This window comes from Protopterus annectens, chromosome 11.part0 (genome assembly GCF_019279795.1).
Source record: "Protopterus annectens isolate FY-2018-M chromosome 11.part0, PAN1.0, whole genome shotgun sequence".
Taxonomy (NCBI): domain Eukaryota; kingdom Metazoa; phylum Chordata; order Ceratodontiformes; family Protopteridae; genus Protopterus; species Protopterus annectens.
In genome coordinates this window covers 1,393,511,505-1,393,529,748 of record NC_056745.1, presented here as the reverse complement: position 1 = coordinate 1,393,529,748, position 18,244 = coordinate 1,393,511,505, and positions in this window count along the sequence as shown.

Here is an 18,244-nt window from a genome sequence, read left to right as displayed (position 1 = left end):
GGACTGACCCCTGCCCTCACCAGAAGACTGAGCAGGTGAACTCCTGTTCTAGGCCTAAAAGAACCTTGAGCTCTGCCCCTACCACGTCTAGACCTACCCTAGACTGGGAATCATAAGAAGGATATGTCCACCCCTTAGTAGGCCAATTTCTACTAAACTTGGAGGCTAAACCTGCAAAAATCTTTAACAGTCTGCATAGACTTAGCCTTGTCCTCCATTTTCTTTAAAACTGCTTCCACAGGCGAACCAAACAACACATCAGATTGTAACGGAGCATCTAAAATCCTTGTCTTAACATGCTCAGCCAAATTCTGATCCCTCAGCCAGGCGTGCCTGCGAAGAACAGAACCAGTGGCAGCCACCCTCGAGAGGCCTGTACAGCATCAAAACCACATTGCAAAGAATGCTTACCCACCTGTTCAGAAACATGAACTAAATCCTGCAACTCTTTACACTCAATACCTTCCTCCAGAGCATCCACCTTAGACTTCAATTGTGAAAGGAGATAATTTTGGTATTTTAACATGTGGAACTGGCAATTCAAAGCCCTCATGGCTAAAGTGGAAGAAGTATACACCTTCTTTCCCCATCTATCCAAAGCCCTTGCCTCTTTATCAGGAGGAACAGGATTTTTAACAACAGAAGCCTTAACACCTTTAGGCCCCTGAGAAACAGTTTCTGGGTCTGCCCTAGGACTCTTAAAGATACTTATGAGCTTCAGGCACCCTATAATACCTATCCGGTTTAACTGGGGCAGGAGGCAAAGAATCAGGGTTCAGGGAAGCCTCTGCAAAAACATCTTCCACCACATCCAGAACAGGAGGTATAGCCAAAGGCCTATGCTGGGGTAGAAACAAAAATTCCTAAGCCTTTTCCTGGAATCAGAGAAATCTTGACCTTCCCATTTAAAATGCTCCCTCATGGAATGAAGAGTCTCTGAAAAGAAAAATCCTCAGGAGGAGAAGCCGAAGGGTAGAATCATCTACATCAGAATCAGAATAAGGAGGATAGTCCTGTAAGTCTTCAGCCAAAGACTCAGAAGCCTCCGAACACTGCTCAAAACTCTCAAGCTCAGGTTCCACCCTAGGCCTCTTATCAGGAGGGGGCATAGAACCTCTAATCATAGTAATCAAATCTTCTGCCATTTTAAGCATATGTTTCTTAGGCAGAGACCCTGAAGAACTAGGAGACACCCACTGAAGTTAAACCTGGCCTGCCTCTCGAAGAAGCCTTGGAAACTGAAGGGAGGGCCTAACCACCTTAGGAAGGGAGGAGAACAGCTACCTGAGAAGCCCCTCAGCCTGGCCTACCTCCTGAGAGGACACATCTTGTAACAGTAAAGTCTCTCCCTGAGACTCCAAAGAAACTTCTGGCAGAACCTCCGGCTCCACCGAGCCCTCTAAAGAACCGGCGTCCGGGACAGGCGGTTCTTCCAACCTAAACTTTGCTGCTTTGTCCTTGCGCTTTTTAGGCGAAGCGTCGGAGCATCCGGCGGCATTTTATAATTACAACGCTTCCCAAAAACTAACCTGGCACAGTCTAATCTTCTCTTTATAGTGCGTTTGTTAAATCTAGCACAAGAGCGACATCCAACAACGTCGTGCTCAGGCCCTAAGCAAGGTATACACAAGGTATGGTAATCCCTATGAGGTATCCGTTTCCCACAAGAAATACAGTTATTCACTTTTTCTGACATCCGGTTAAATACTGAGGCAAGAAAAAACCAAAATATACCCCAGCGGGTACTTAATAACATTGATTCGGTCTGAAACTCCGACTTCAGAAAATTTCAGAACGCCAACCTGCACTCGCAATACTGCTTCTGCATCGGACCATGCGGCAAAAAAGACTGAGGATATGACGTCGGTCATGCGCATTTGTACCCTGGCGTTCTGACGTCAGACTAATGCGCCTTGACCGACGTCAGCCTTATACTTTGGTATTCGGGCCGACTGGGACAGCGGACTACCCTGGTGTTAGGACTGCAGCAATGTGAGATGAAGAACATTGGCAAATAAATAAATAAAAACTTAACTGACCTGTAAGTGGAAATTCTCAACACTAAATCTGAGGTACTAAATGTAGATGTTGTGAATTGGCATATAAAGGTAAGCATCATACAAGCCCATAGCAAAAATGAGGACAACTTCCATCAATACAGAGGGAAAAGGTTTGTAGTTTCAATTTTCTTGTGTTTACAAACTAATTCAAATTTAAATGAATCTCAATTAGTAGGGCATTTCCTTTTTCTCACAGGGGAACTGGTTGAATTATGACACTTAACTGTTGGTTACAATATCAAATGCAACTCTGATTTAAAAAAAAAAAATGGGTCTGATAAAGTAACAAAAATGTACTTTAGTCATTTTATCTATGCTGATGGCTGTCCCCTGCAGTGAACCTAATATTACAAACACTGATGAGTTACTGCTCTTTGGGGGGGGGGGGGGGGGTACTTGCCTTACTGTACCATGTTCCTTTTTGGAGAAAACAATCAACTGGTCACCTTCTACTGTTTAACTTACCTTCAGTAACTGCTGCTACCATCTGTACTGCTGGTAGAATTTGATTTATTTGGATACATTGACTGGGACCTAGAACAAGTTTTACAACAAATTCTACTGTGTACTTTTTAAACATTCTTTCTGTTACTCATCTATCCATTATGACATGAATCTGCACAGTTGAAAAAAAAAGAGGAAAATGCTTCCTAGGGCTTTTATAGGGGGAAAAATGCTTTACCTAATGATGACCATCACTTGAGAGAAGGTGGGTCTGTGCTGCTGGCTGTAGGATTGCTGCCGTTGTCCTTGATTCCTTTTCAGGCTTGTTTTTTCCTCTTTGGAATGTATTGCTGCAATGATGCACTTCTGTAATATGGATGCAGGCTAGAAGAGAGTTCCTGATTCACTGAGTTAGTGGGAAGGAAAACAGCTTTATTTTCTCTTCAAGAGCCTGCTAAAATCTTCTGGTTAGAAGGGCCATGATAAAATGTCATGATCAGAAATGTGTGAAATCCTGTACTAAGAGATATGTGGAAAGCCAAGCATATCCCTTAAATGATCCAGTGTTAACTGCCCTAAATGAAGCACTGACTGTAGTAGTCCCATACACAACTATTCATCCGCATATTTTATCAGCTGCTTGAGTGATCTGAGATATTTTAAAGATGAATCAGATCTTCAATCTGTTTTAAAATTTCACTGTTAATAGTTTATAAACTAAAAACAAACAGATATAAATGCAGGATGCTCCCATATGAATTGCACTTTATTAAACAAAGTCAAGCACTTTCATCCAAATGACTGGACTTCTTTAGAACTGAATTAAAATGCACAAACTTTCTTCTTATATAACTTAACATCACATAATCAATTAATTACGTATAGTAAAACCTCTATAAAATGGGAACATTAAATTAGTAAAATATTGAGATGAAAAATACACAAAAGATATATGACATCTAACTAATAAAAATATGCACTATTCATTCATGTTGCGATGATATGAGGTAGCGCCATCTGTGCCAGGGAGAGTAGGGCAGTGCATGTGTAACATACACCAGCATAGCTGGCTGGAGCTTTGTAAAGAATTTTATGTCATTTGGCTGTCACACTGATTTGTACAGATGCTTGTATTAAAATGCATGAACAGTAGGTCCTGTTAGACAGAAAAGAGATATACATGTATATCAGAGAGTATTATTATGACTGATTAAATATATATATGTTTTAACAGAGAATTCTGGAAGGGAAGAGGTTAATATAAGCCCTGTATTGTCCTTAAGGGTGAACTAATTGCTACCTTGGAAGGGTGGAAGTTTTTGAAAATGTTTTATAGCTTTCAGATGCTGCAACAGATCTTATAAAACTCTGGGTGTGTATTGTACCAGAGTCAGGTGACCAGATGTGATGTCATTCTATAACCAACAGTGAAATGATTTTTTTTAGATATTAGTGAGAGCTATTCCAGAATTCTCGCAGCAGCACTTTTGTTTTTTAGAACCTGACAGAAAAGACCTCTCTCAGATACCTCACACCTCATCCTGGCATGCTGTAGTAAGCAACCCAACACACTTTATCTTGCCTTACTTTAGTAAGTAACCAGGTAATAGTAATTCTTTATATAGTTGGGAAAATTAGAGATCCCCTGTGATTGAAACTTGATATTCAGTATTCTCATGTTTTCTGTTTTATTATTTATCATTAAATATTTCTAAACCTTTCATTGTGACTGGTCTTTTAGAAAATATTTAACTCTTGAGAGTACTTATATTTATTTGATGACACTGTGGCCCTCCTGAAAGCCTTGCGGTTTGGTCAACACTACCATTTAGATGAGTATTAATTTTACTCAGTATGATTGGGTATCCTTGTAAGAGCCTTAGAGTAGCTGACTCGTGGCAGCGTAATTAACCTTATAGTCTAGGCAGAAGGGGCACAGCTGGTAAATCTGTGCTAGCCTTTCTCAGGTGTGTGTGTGTGTGTGTGTGTGTGTGTGTGTGTGTGTGTGAAAATCAAACATTCAAATGTGTGTGTCAGCTACTTGGAACAGGAACACAGAGCTCCAAATTGGTCAATGTGGAGTCTTGTTTGGGGCCTGGAGAGGGAAAATTCAGCCCAAGGCATGGAGAGTGTGTTCCCTGTGTGCCCTTACGGGAACTTGTGCTTGGTGCAGAGAGCTGCAACTGAAAATACTGTGTATCCATTTTTGTTCCTATTGGCTGTCCCTTACCAGTGTCAGTGGTGATGACTGAGGCTCCGATTACTGGCCAGAGTGGAGACTGTCACACGTCACAAAATGTTACAGCGTTAATGTACTAAGCATATCTATTTAAAACCAAATGCAAGTTAAAAACAACCCAAGTTCTTAAAATTTGTCCAAATAAATAAATATACTAGTTTAAACATAACAAATAAGGCTACATAAAAAAATATAGAGACTAAATCATTAAGTCTTGGTTCCACATAGGAATTAGTTCTAAGTTGCCATTTCAATTCTGACAACTCAAAAATATCATTCATAGGACCCAAGATCAGCCTAATCAATGGCATAAAACTTAAAACTGTAGTTACTTTTGGCACTGAGATATCTATAAAATGCTTTATGATCATATTTTTAATATCATCATACAAATGTTGATAGATTCTGGATCTGAAGGGTTTCATCATTTTCCCAATGTAAAAGCTGGGACATTGCTGACACTGTACTACGCAGACCACTCCCTTACTATAGCAAGACAATTTATGCTTGAGTTTAATCTTCCCTTAGCCCTAAATTGTAAATATGGAGCCCTCCATAATAACTTTACATTGGCCACACCTCCCATCCTTTTGATTTTTGAAAAGATTTGCGAGTATGACATCAGGAACGTTATTAATTCCAAAAGAAATATTTCCCATTTACAGAATTTAAGTGTTGATGTTCAGGAGATGTTGATTACTGTGATTAACAGACAAATGGTAGTAATGAACGTGAATGATTATATTAACAAAATGTTATCTTTGCTTTATGGTGATTCATACGAGGAAATGTCTTTGAATGAGAAAAATATAGCATACAAGACAACAGATTCATGTTTAAAAGAATTGTTGCTGGATGAGTGTTTTTTTTTTTTTTTTTAATAAGAAACATCTTTATTAAACATCACTTATGACATAGATGCTGGATGAATGTTTGAGCAAGAGTGAATATGAATTTTTGGTGGTACCTGAACCAAGAATTCCCATAAACTTTGGTATCCCAAAAATCCATGAAAATCTGATAGAACTTTCTTTATGATTGATTGTCACTGCAAAATGTTATAAGACCTTTTGTATTGCATGTTATATTGATTTGCAGTTGAAGGACGTGGTGAGGGAGATACAGTACTTATATAAAGATTCATGGGACTATTAACTTGGATATCTAGTGATTTATACAAAGATGAGTTGACAAGCCACGATGCTTCGCTAGGGACGGCTTGCACCTGTCACCCCTGGGCTTTTGGATACTGGCAAAGGCTCTTGCTACCCCCATAATGCCTTTTTTAGACAAGGCTCAAAAGACAAACCCACCTCCATAGGTATCACAAGGGATAAGAAACTAAGAGTAATGCTACTCAACACCAGAAGTCTAAACCTCAAGATGCATGCACTCGGAACTCTCCTTAGCATGGAGAACATCGATATCTGTGCAGTAACATAAACCTGGTTCAAGGCTCCCGAGAGCACCCCAGCACTACCAGGTTATACCTCATACCATGCTTTTCGGCCCCAAAACTTGGACTGAACTACAAAAGGAGGGGGAGTATCAATATTCATCAAAGATACCCACACCTCCAGGTTGGTGGCACAGCACGAAGCATCAGAGACTATCCATGTGCAACTAACAGTGGGTAAAACTGCCTTCCAGTTTATAGCCTGCTACAGACCACCCTCCCAAACCCAGGAACCCCACTCGGCCTTCCTGAGAACACTGGAAAATATGAAGGTCTCTCCAAACACCATTATATTGGGCGACTTCAACTACCCAAACATAGACTGGGAGCATTACTCTAGCTCCAACACCCTAGCCCAAAGGTTCCTAGAATTTATAAACTCAAATGCTATGGAACAACTTGTTACCACTCCCACAACAGGGGAAAACATACTGGACCTGATCATCACCAACATGGGGACTCTATGCTCCAGACCAGAAGTGTATCCCTCACTGGTAAGATCAGACCATAAACTAATCTCACTGGATATTCACATCCCGACTCCACCCCCTGCCCTGAAAACCACAGTGAAAAACTACTCTAAAGCAAATTTCACACTCCTCAAAACAGAGGTGGAATCCTTCAAAGCCCCTGGGCCTGTGGAAAATACGGCCCAGACCACAGAATCCTTTATAAACGCATTCTATGAACACCTTCAGGAATGCATGGATCATGCAATCCCAAATAAAACCAAGACCCAATCCTCCAAAGGCAGACGTCCTGTCTGGTGGACCCCAGCCATAAACAAACTATACAATAGAAGGAGGAAGCTACTACATGATAGAGCAAAATCCCAAAAAGGGAAGGCATCTCTGATCAGTATTAGCAAAAAACTACGGGCACTCATAAAATCGTCTAAGGCCAGCTTCGAGAGAAAAATTGCACAGGACACTAAGGATAATCACAAGGCTTTCTTTCCCTGGGTGGGAATTACCAGATATACTCAGAATTAGTCCAAAATGGCAAAAAATACACCGAACCCACAGACGTTGCCAACATCCTAGCTGACAGGTTCAGCGCAAACCCCCCCCCTCCCCACCAAAAGGGCAAATATCTATCCCAGCAGAGTGCTGCCCCCCTGACATCTCAGATGCTCAGGTAAGAGCTGCCCTCTCCAAAGCAAAAAACACAGCATCAATGGGACCAGATGGTGTCCCGGGCTGCGTCCTACATGAACTCCAAGAAGAGCTAAACCCAAACATAAAACTACTGTTCAATCTCAGCCTTACTACAGGATATGTACCCAAAGAGTGTAGCGTACAGCAACAGTGGTCCCTCTCCACAAAGGTGGTGCCTCAACAGATCCTGGAAACTATCTCCCCATAAGCCTGACTAGCTTGGTCTGCAAAGCTATGGAAAGGATCATCATGGACCTCATAAATAAAGATATTGGGGACCTACAGACACTGGATCCTACCCAGTTTGGCTTTGTTAAGGGCAGATCCTGCCTCTTAAACCTGGTTGATTTCTTTGAAACAGTCACCAAGGCCATTGACGAGGGAAGGTGGTCCACACAGCCTACCTGGACCTCGCAAAAGCCTTCGATACAATACCCCACTCGGGCATTATAGATAAGCTCACCAGCTTAAATATAAACCCCTATGTCACTAGATGGGTTGCAAACTGGCTCAAGGACAGAACCCACATGGTTAGAATTGCTGGAGCCATGTCAGACTCCAAAACAGTTACAAGTGGCATCCCACAAGGCTCAGTCCTGGGACCTCTCTTGTTCGGTATATATTTCTCGGAGGTACAGGCCAACATGGAAGGACTGTGGCTGACCAAGTTCGCAGATGACTGCAAACTGGGCGCCATAATCGACTCTCCAGCCGACACAAGCATCCTCCAAAAGGGCCTGATAGAAACAGACAAACTGGTGCCAGAGCCATGGCCTCAAGCTAAATGCCAAAAAGTGTATAGTCATCCCCTTTGGCAAAAACAAAGTGCCCACAAATTACCACATAGGTGGTAATCCATTAAGTACAGAAGAAGTAATTAGGGACCTGGGGACCCAAGTTGATAGCAATCTCTCATTTGACAACCACGTGGCCAAAGTGGTTAGAAAAACATTTTATATAGCCCACCTAATCATGAAGGGATTCACATCTAGATCAGGGGAGGTCATCGTGCCTCTTTACTCATCCCTCATCAGGCCCATAATTGAGTACAATGCCCCTTTTGGGATGTACCTTACCAGACACCTGCAGCAATTGGAAAGACCCCAAAAGTACCTCACCAAGAGGATCAAAGGGCTCAAACAGATGCCATATGCTGCCCAGTTAAAGAAACTCCAGCTCTACTCAGTGGCATACCGCCTACTCAGAGACGATCTGTGCCTGACGTATAAAGCCATGTCCAACCCGGAATTAATGGACATGCTGCACCTCAAAAAATCCAAATCCCATCGAGCTACGCGCTCGAGAGACATGAACCTCAGCACTGAAATAAATAGGACATGCTGGAGGGACAGATTCATAACCCAGAGGCTCCCTTCACTTTGGAATAAAATCCCAGTCTAGGTTAGGCAGAGTCCCTCATTGACTCTCTTCAAGAGGAATCTTGATGAGTGGATGGGAGATCGTAGGTTTACCCCGGGTATCACTTCTGTGTCACTGTTAGACAGAGGCACAGTATACTAACCTTGAAAAAGGGCATAGCAAAATTAATTTAAAATGGGTGGCGAAAGCCAAACACACTCTGGCTAGGCTTATAAATGCCCTAGGGCAGATAGCCTAGTATGAACCTATGAACCTATGAGTTAATATTTGTTTCTACAGATGTGAATGATTTTTTTTTTGGTTATCCAACATCAGACCAGTCTCAAATGGTTTTATGAATATCTATGTCCAAAATCTGAATTTGACTTTGTGAAGGTAAAACGTTAACTGCCCTGATGAATTTGGTGTTGGAAAATAAATTTATAGTGTTTGAAGGGCAGCTGTGTAGACAGAGTTCTGGGGTGGCCCATGGGGGCAACTGTGCCCCAACTTTTGCTAAAATTATTATAAATTATTGGGAGGAAAATTTTGTTTTTCTCTCACAATACAGGCAATGTTGGTCCCTGTATGGGAGATTCCCGGATGACATCACGATATGATGGACTGACACATTGGACAAACAAAGAATTTTTTGTATTTCTTCATTTTTAGAACTTACTATGAATTGGTCCTGTGATGAAATTAATTATTTAGACACATTAATTATTAAGAGGAGAACACAATTCTGTTTTGAATCTAGTTTGTACAGGAAACCAACTTATTCTAATTCTTTATTACATTATAGCAGTTGGCATCTCAGTCATTAGAAAACATCCTTGGTTAAGGATCAATTTGTGCATTTATCAAGAATGGTACCTCAAGACAGCAGGTTTAAAACTGAAAGCAAAGCGCTAAAAACTATGTTTGAGGTACATGATTATCCTTCATTCTTAATTAATGAGATCCAAAAAGAGATAGTATCCAAAAGAGTCAAAGGGGACTTTGTCACAATATTGGAATGAGTGACTGCTGGGAAATGAGAGAGGAGTTTGTCAATGGCATAAATAAATTTACAAAGGCCATAATCTTGACATGTAGTGCTGATTTTAGGGACATTAAGGCCAGTATTTAAAAAAAAACAGACAATTTACACTACCAATCAGGATTTGTTGAAAGAGGTAGGGGAGGTTCCCAAGGTAGTACCTAAGAAAGACACCTGCTTTAAGACTGTTCGTGAAAGTAATAGGGATCTTGGGTCCTAATGGAGGTATGACCAAGTGTGGGTGATGTGGCCAATTTTAAGTTATTATGGAGGGCTCCATATTTACTATTCAGGGCTACAGGAAGATTAAACTCAAGCACAAATTGTCTTGCTATAAGTGGGTGGTTTACATAGCACAGTGTCAGCAATGTCCCAGTTTTTACATTGGAAAAATTATGAAACATTTGTAGGATACTAATAAAAAAAAAAAGAAAATACATTATATAGACATCTCACTCCCAAAAGTAACTACAACTTTAAGTTTGATGTCATCGATCAGGTTGTTCTTGGGTCTCGTGGGGGCCCTATGAATGATATTTCTGAGTTGTCGGAAATGAACTGGCAACTCAGAACTAATTCCTATGTGGAACCAAGACTTGATGATTTAGTATGTAATTAAATATGTATTTATTCATTGATTTATTTGGATGAATTTTTAAGAGCTTGGGTTGTTTTTAACTTGCATTTGATTTTAGTTAAATACACTAAGTACATTAACGCTGTAACATTTTATGACATGAATAGTGTATATTTTTATTGGAGTTAAGTGTTATATATTTTGTGTATTTTTCATCTTAATATTTTACTAATTAATGGTCCCATTTTATAGAGGTTTGATGGTACCTAATTAGTTAATTGATCATGTGATGTTAAGTTATACAAAAAGAAAGTTTTTCATTTTAATTCAGTTCTGCAGATGACAGGTCATTCGGATAAAAGCGCTTAACTTTGTTTAATAAATTGCAGTTTATACAGCAGAGTCTTGCGTTTGTATCTCAGGTTGTTTTTAGTTTATAAACTGGGTCTGGCAGTTAGCAGCCCTAACATCCAAGGATGTAGATGTACATTCTTTCTTCCTATTTGTGTCTCTAAATATGCTATTTGTCAGTTGCTAGAGTTCCATAAAACCCAGCCACTTTTTAGACTCCCTCTGAATTGTAATATTACTAGAAGCATGAGTAGCCGCATGTTATTTGTCAATCTGTAAATCTGGTTTCCTGTTAGAAATACCAAGAACTTAAGAACCCCCAGGTCTAATTAACTGACGTATTTTTTGAGGGAGAAGATACCCCTCTAACCCCAACTTACTACCATCCATCAAGTGATGGTTCTGACCAAATAAAACATCATCTTTGAAACAAAGTGATAAAGACTCCGCGCATCTTACAGTCTGCATCCTAAATGTGAAGGAGAAAGAAGACTACTGTATGAAGGCAGGTATATGTCCTGAACTATTGGAATGTTTATGGCCCGTGCTGCCTTATAAAGGGTCCTTTAAATGTCAGTGTAATCTGAAGCTGTTTCAGCCAAAGCAGTGTGTAGCAACAGACAGTTTTGGAAAATGGTTAGGGTGCAAGGACGCCAAAGCACATCATCTCTGGTGTGCTTTGAATGCAAAACGAAGGCTGCTGTGGAAATTGATGTTTTAAAGAAGGCAGTGTGTGTGAATTATTTGTGGAAGATGAAAGGATTTTTAGTTTCAGAAAGACTGCTACCTTCAAGAAGATAACAGTTTTTAATTCAAAATTAAGTCTTTAATTCATATGCAATCCTCAGGAATAGTGGATATGCATTTTTAAAGGGCTAATAACATGCTTATCTTCTTGGCTCCAAGGTACTATGTTAAGAACAAACAATGTAACTGTTTGAAGGACTAAACTAAATAAGAGACTGCAACATTTTGCAACATAATGAAGTGAAGCATAAATCTTGTCGAAAAAGACCCAGACATGTTTGAATGAATGAACAAAGACAACTTGCTTTGAGTTATATGCTGAAGAAAAGAATTTTGCATTTGCAACACTGTTTTTGTTATTTGGGCTGAAATAAAATTAATTGTTTAAAAGTCTACGGAGCTCTGAACTCCTGCGGTAACTGAGCACAGATAAAAATAAAATAAACCTAATAACAGCAACTTTGTAACAATACTCACTGGAGAATGAGTTTAGCCTCCCCAAAGCAAACTGCCTTCATTTTCCTCCTCACAACTAGAAGAAAGATGTGGACTTGGAAGTTATGGACTTAGTAACTTGGCATCTGTGTTGTCCATTTTCATTCTTCCTCACTACAGGGTCACGGATCCAACCCTCTTATAGGAGTCGGCCACAATTTTCAGACTTGGATCCCAGTCTCAATCTCCTCCCTCTACCCACGATTCTCCACACAATCTATAGCTTCCCCTGATCTTGTTTGCCACCTACTGGGTACAGACGCGGATATTATTACTACTTAAGAGTAGATTATAAAATAGGGAAGGAAGGAATAGTTTAAAATAAGGTGGAAGTAGCACGGAAGTTGTATTTGTAAAAGTAGTACAGGTTACATAAGTGTAATTGTTTCAGAACTGTGTTGGGATAAAAATACAAGACAATATCTGCGTGGTATGTGAAAAGAGGTATCTTAAAGCAGCTTTAAGGACTTAGAGGTGTACAGAAAAGTTAAAGAGGCATCGCTATGTGAACTGGATATTTGAAAAGGCTTGCAAGAAAAGATTATGAACAAGAGCAAATCCACTTTGATGCAAGGTGGACTTTTAAATAAATAATGAAACTATCATATTTTGTGTCATTTCCAATATGTTGGGTGATGAATTTCCAATGTTTGGCAATAGATACAGTATGTAGGGTTTACTTATGTGTAGACGGTTATGATATTTTGATCTAAGAGGTCTGTTGGGAGCATATTTCGTAAAGATATTGAACAGAGGTGGGCATCTATTAGATTTTAGTAGTATTTTGATGGCTTAGTGTGACAAACTTAGGGATGCCCCCTGGGGTACGTCTTAGTCATTACGCTAAAGTATGTATGATGAAAGTCTGAAGATCGTACCTGCAATCCTCGAAAGAGTGACAATTTAAGTGCAGACAGATGAATATACACTGATGCAGCAGTGCAAAGCTTTGGAGTGTCGTGTACTGTTAAATGACCCCTCAAAACTTTCACCAAGTGGCTATAACACTGCCAAGCCTGCACTGACTGGCTATACACATAAGCTGGACAGGAGACAGATACAGGGATAAAAATCCACGTATGCCACTATGCCAGGAGCCATCTGCAACAAAGGTAACTTTGTATGGATATTAGGAAATGTCTGTAACACAGATTAAAGAAAGCAAAAAATGTATCTACTCTTAAATGTAATACCCTCCTCAAGACACTGCATAGACTATAGACTGTTATTATTACTGACATCTCAAGGTACTTCTCTATACAACCAGAAGACAGTGGTTACACCTGAAAATGCAAGTCAGGAGCAGAGTTATAACTTCAGTCACCATGTAGTAAATAATTATTACATTAAAAGTCTTGACAATCCAGTAATGTCTGAAAAAGACATGAACCACATGGCTTCTTGAGAGTCTCTAATTGCAAACATTATGATCAGGAAGTCAAATATCAAGCATAAAATTACCAGACAACCATATATGTACAAATCTCCATGATTAGTGCCTGGTATTAAAAGAACAGTGCACTGCCCTTCACTGAACAAGTGAACAGTTTAACTGTACACATGCAATGAACTCTGCTGTGTTATAATAAAGCTGCTTAAATATTATTTATTTATTTACTTTTTCTTTTTTGACATTAGGTAACTTCAACATTTTACAAAGAACACAAGATGCAGTTAAATGCACGATTCAGAAAGGTTAACGAACAATGCATTTATTTTTTATGTTTTCCCCTTTGCATTTTATCCATTCATCTACAAAACTGATATGCTAAATTGATCCTGGTACCAGTACGTACTGCCCCTTTCCCACATAGGACTTCACTGGCAATACAATACAAAGCATTAAAGCTATACATTGATAGTAAGCTTCATTCTGCTGGCCCATGGTTTGAGTCTTTGAAGTTCGACTTGTATATTTTGTGACTCTGAGCAACTCCTCAAAAGTTCCTGGGCTGGCATTTAAAAAGGGGGGAGGTGTGGATTGAGGATTGTTAGCAGGAAGCCAATTGGCATTGACATTCCTGCAGCTATGTAGAAGTTCCACTTGAAGAGCTGAGTGGGGGGGGGGCACTCATTTACTGGGCTGACACATGGTGCTAGTTGAGCCAGTTATACCTCTGCCTGCTAGTTCAAAAGGTGTCTTGGTAGATCCCAAGAAGGAGCTGGTTTTACTAAGTGGGGCAGGAGTAAAAGATTCCTTTTATAAAGGCTTCACATGTTTTATGGAAATCTAAGGAAGTGGACTGAAGACCACCATGAAAGGAAGAAACAGCTGCCAAATGGACTTTTATAGACAAATAACTGGCCCCCTTGTACAAAAGCTCCATCCAGAAGGTCAGAAATGTAGCCAGGGAAGCTGATGTCAGTACTACTATACATCTGTGCCCAGATAGTAAACTTTTTCCATTTACCTATAAATCTGTCTTGTAGATGGCTTTTGAGAAGATGAAATTATCTCAAGAACATCTGAAGGGAATGTGTGGTTCCATAACAATCACAAAGTAGAATGGAGCAGGCAAATGTTTACATAAACACACCAAAATTTTATTGTAATCCAAGGATAAAATTGTAGAATATCCAAATGTATAAGCGCTTTCGTCTCCTTTTTAAATAAGTTGAAGAGACTTCATCAGATACAATTAGTTACTTTCATCACCTGAATTTAAAAGAAGAAATTCAAATTACATTACATCCTAGAGCAGTCAACACACCTTCATTTAAAGCCATAGTATACTTAAAATTGTAATTACTTCCACAACACCGTGAAAGTTGTATAGGGGAACATCTCAGAAACATACGCGATCTATGGGAAGGGAACGACTTAGCAAAACATAATGGCTTACCCAGACCATGCTTTTAAATTTATTATATTAGACACTGTAATGATTAGTGCAAGAGGTGGAGCATGGTCTTACCAGCTTGACAAAATGGAACTAGGATGGCAGATCAAACTGAACGCCATGTATTGGCCAGGGCTTAATGATAATTTGTCTATTAGTAGTCTCTTGAAAATTAAAGCCCTGAATAGATGTTAAAATACACTTTGTAACTATCTTAGTGTAACAAACTTATTCATATATGCACTGTTTGAATGAATATTTATTTATACTTATATATCTTCTCCAATATTTTAGGAATTTATTTATATTTATTACCACATGGATTTATTTATTTAAATTTATTTAAATGTTAAGTTATTAATATAATTAGATAGGTAGTGATTTTAAAATTCATGAAGTATTTTAAAGTATTTTTAATGGTTTTAACAACTTTCACAGTGTTGTGGAAGTAATGACAACTTTAAGTATACTATGGCTTTAAATGAAGGTGTGTTGACTGCTCTAGGATGTAATGTAATTTGAATTTCTTCTTTTAAATTCAGGTAATGAAAGTAACTAATTGTATATGATGAAGTCTCTTCAACTTATTTAAAAAGGAGACGAAAGCACTTATACATTTGGATATTCTACAATTTTAACCTTGGATTACAATAAAATTTTGGTGTGTTTATATAAACATTTGCCTGCTCCATTCTACTTTGTGATTGACTAGTGATTTCTGTTTGTTCACCTTTTTCATGGTTCCATAACAAAACTGTATGTCTGTATGTGGCTAACCAGATCGGTTCATTAGAAGAGATGAGTTCTGTGGCACAAGGGGCTTCTTCTTGAGATGAGACCAGAGCAAGGAATGCTATACCTGGCAAGGCCAGAATGGAGTTATGAGAATGAGTCATGCTTTTCACTCTTTGGCCTTGGCTTTCTGAAGGAATCTGTGTATTGTACAGAAGGAAAGACATTCAGAAGACCTGGGGACCGACTGTGGAAGAATGCGTCTTGTGGAAGTTGGTGTTGTAAGACAAAGCAAAAAGATCATTGCAGATTTTCCCCATTTCAGAAAACTTCTGAAGGCTATCTTGTTTACAGACCATGCATGTGGAATTATGACCCCAGTACATGCACTGGAATGAGAAAGCAGTGCACAGACAAAGCCTATTCTCATACCCTTATCACTTCTCTGCACAAGAGAAAGGAACGTGTTACTCCTTGCTTATGTACCATAACACTACCATGTTGTCCAAAAGTGTGGGTACTACATATTAAGGTAGCACCTGCAGTGTTGGGAGGACTGCTCTCATCTCAAGAACACTGATGTGCAAAACGGCCTCTTGCAAAGTCCACATACCCCAAACTATTCTATTTTGATAATGCCCTGCACCCAAAATGGATGCATCCATGGTTGTAGTGGCACTTGGGTGTGATCTGATAAAAGTTATTCCTGATGAAAGATTCTGTGGGTCAGTCCACCAACATGAACTCCTGCTGCAAGCCCTTGATATTCTGATCCAGTGAGCCATGGGTTGCAAAGCCTGATCCCACTGATTTCAGACAGTCCACTGTAATACCACATACTGAGGTGAGCATTTGAATTGAAGATGCCATAAGACCCAAAACCTTAAATACAGCAGCAGTGGGCTGGTCTACTGCAATGAATTTATGACTTCTGAGACAATGGACAAGATCATTTTTGGAGTAACTTTGCCATCTGGTTCACAGTGTCCAGCTGGCAACCTATGAGGAGTAAATCTTGTGAGGCTTCAGCTCAGGGGACAGGGAATTCTAGGCCTCCTTTAAGATCTCTTCTTTTGGGGAAGTTGGGTCTATAGACCAGGATTCACTCTTTCTCATCATTTCCAAGATGTTGCTAAAAGATGCACCTTCTGAAAGAGATTTGGGGGACCTCCCCTTCATCAAGATTTGCATGCAGGGAGAGGGGTTACGAAGAGGAGTCTAGGAGCTTTCTCTTACACCTGTTCTTCTTAGGGGTGCTAGGGGAGAGTCATCTGAACTCTCCTGGGAAGATGGCACCCATGATCACAACAGTGTAGACATACAAGTTCCCTTGTCCCAAGAAAGCCAGGCTGATGAACAGTCAATGGCCCCAATTTCAGTGGTGTCTCAGGGTGGAATCTGTGGCTCCTGCACTTGCCCTTGCATACAGCTTTGTTCAGCTCTCCTCTGCACCATCAAAATAACCATAATATTTGGAGCCAGAGTCAAAGGGATCACCAAGGTCATAGTCAGCTCTGATGGTCAGCATCAAAGACTCTGATGCTGAATTCAAGACAGTACCCCTTGGTACCAAGATGTTGAATGTCAAGTGCTCTGACGTCAAGAATGCCACCAAAGACATTGGTACCATTATCAGCGTTGATGAGGCTGATAACAGTACCGATGCTGATAACAGTATCAGTATTATTACCAGCAGAAAAGACGCTCCGGTGTTGAACATTGAGGACCCAGTGATCACTGGCACTGAAGAAAACATCAGCGTTAAGGCATGAGCAAGAAAGAAGAGGTGTCAAACAGCACTGTAAGGACTAGTGTGGAAGTCTATGCGGATTACAACACTGCTGCTGCTGAGACCGTGCCTGGCAGAGGTTGAATTTTATAAGGGTCATACATGGAGCTTCTCATTCCACTATAGGGACTATTGAGGCTAAGTGGACACAGTACTAAAGTTGCACCTTACAAAAGCCGACATCATCTGCTTCCAATCTAATTCCTAAAGGACCTGTAGATATGAAAGGAAGTTACACAGGCAGGCCTGGAAAGCATCACTCTACACAGTTCTTGCTCAGGAGAGGAACTATCCATCGTTCTTTGTGGTGCCAAGTCTATGGTAGCACATGACTCACATCAAGTAGGAGAAGATCTGACTGGGGGTGACTGCAGCAGAGGCTCCTGTCTGGATGAGGGTGAAGCAATCCTAGGGACTTTAGGAAGAATAAGTTTCTCCAGAACATGCAGATCCTTGCCATCTGCTCACCTTTTTTTCCCTTTCCAGTCTGGGTGCCATGGGGGGGGGGGGTGATTTGTCCAGATCCTGTAAAGTGGCGGGCTCCATTGGTGCCACCTCAAAACAGAGAAGGCCTTTCACTACCAGTATGTTTTTCCCATCCTTGAGGGGGAGGGAGCTAAAATTCTGACAAATGGAGCAATTACTATCCATATGTGGGGCTCCAAGATAGCACATGGGATGTGTGGGTCATATGGCAGAATCTTGTGTTTGCATCTCCTGCATTATTTAAAACCTTGTTCATATTCTTTCTCCATAATGACTAGGTTCAGGCACTTAAACAATGTGATCCAATATTATAATAAAAACAGACCCAAAAATGCAATAAAGTATAATAATGATTGGAAACCAATGTTCAGAATGCAAGACCCATAAGGTCTGTTGAGGTTATGAAAAATGAGAAAATTACTGTTCAGAAAAGCAATGACAAAGCTACTAACTGTTGCTAGTTACTAGAA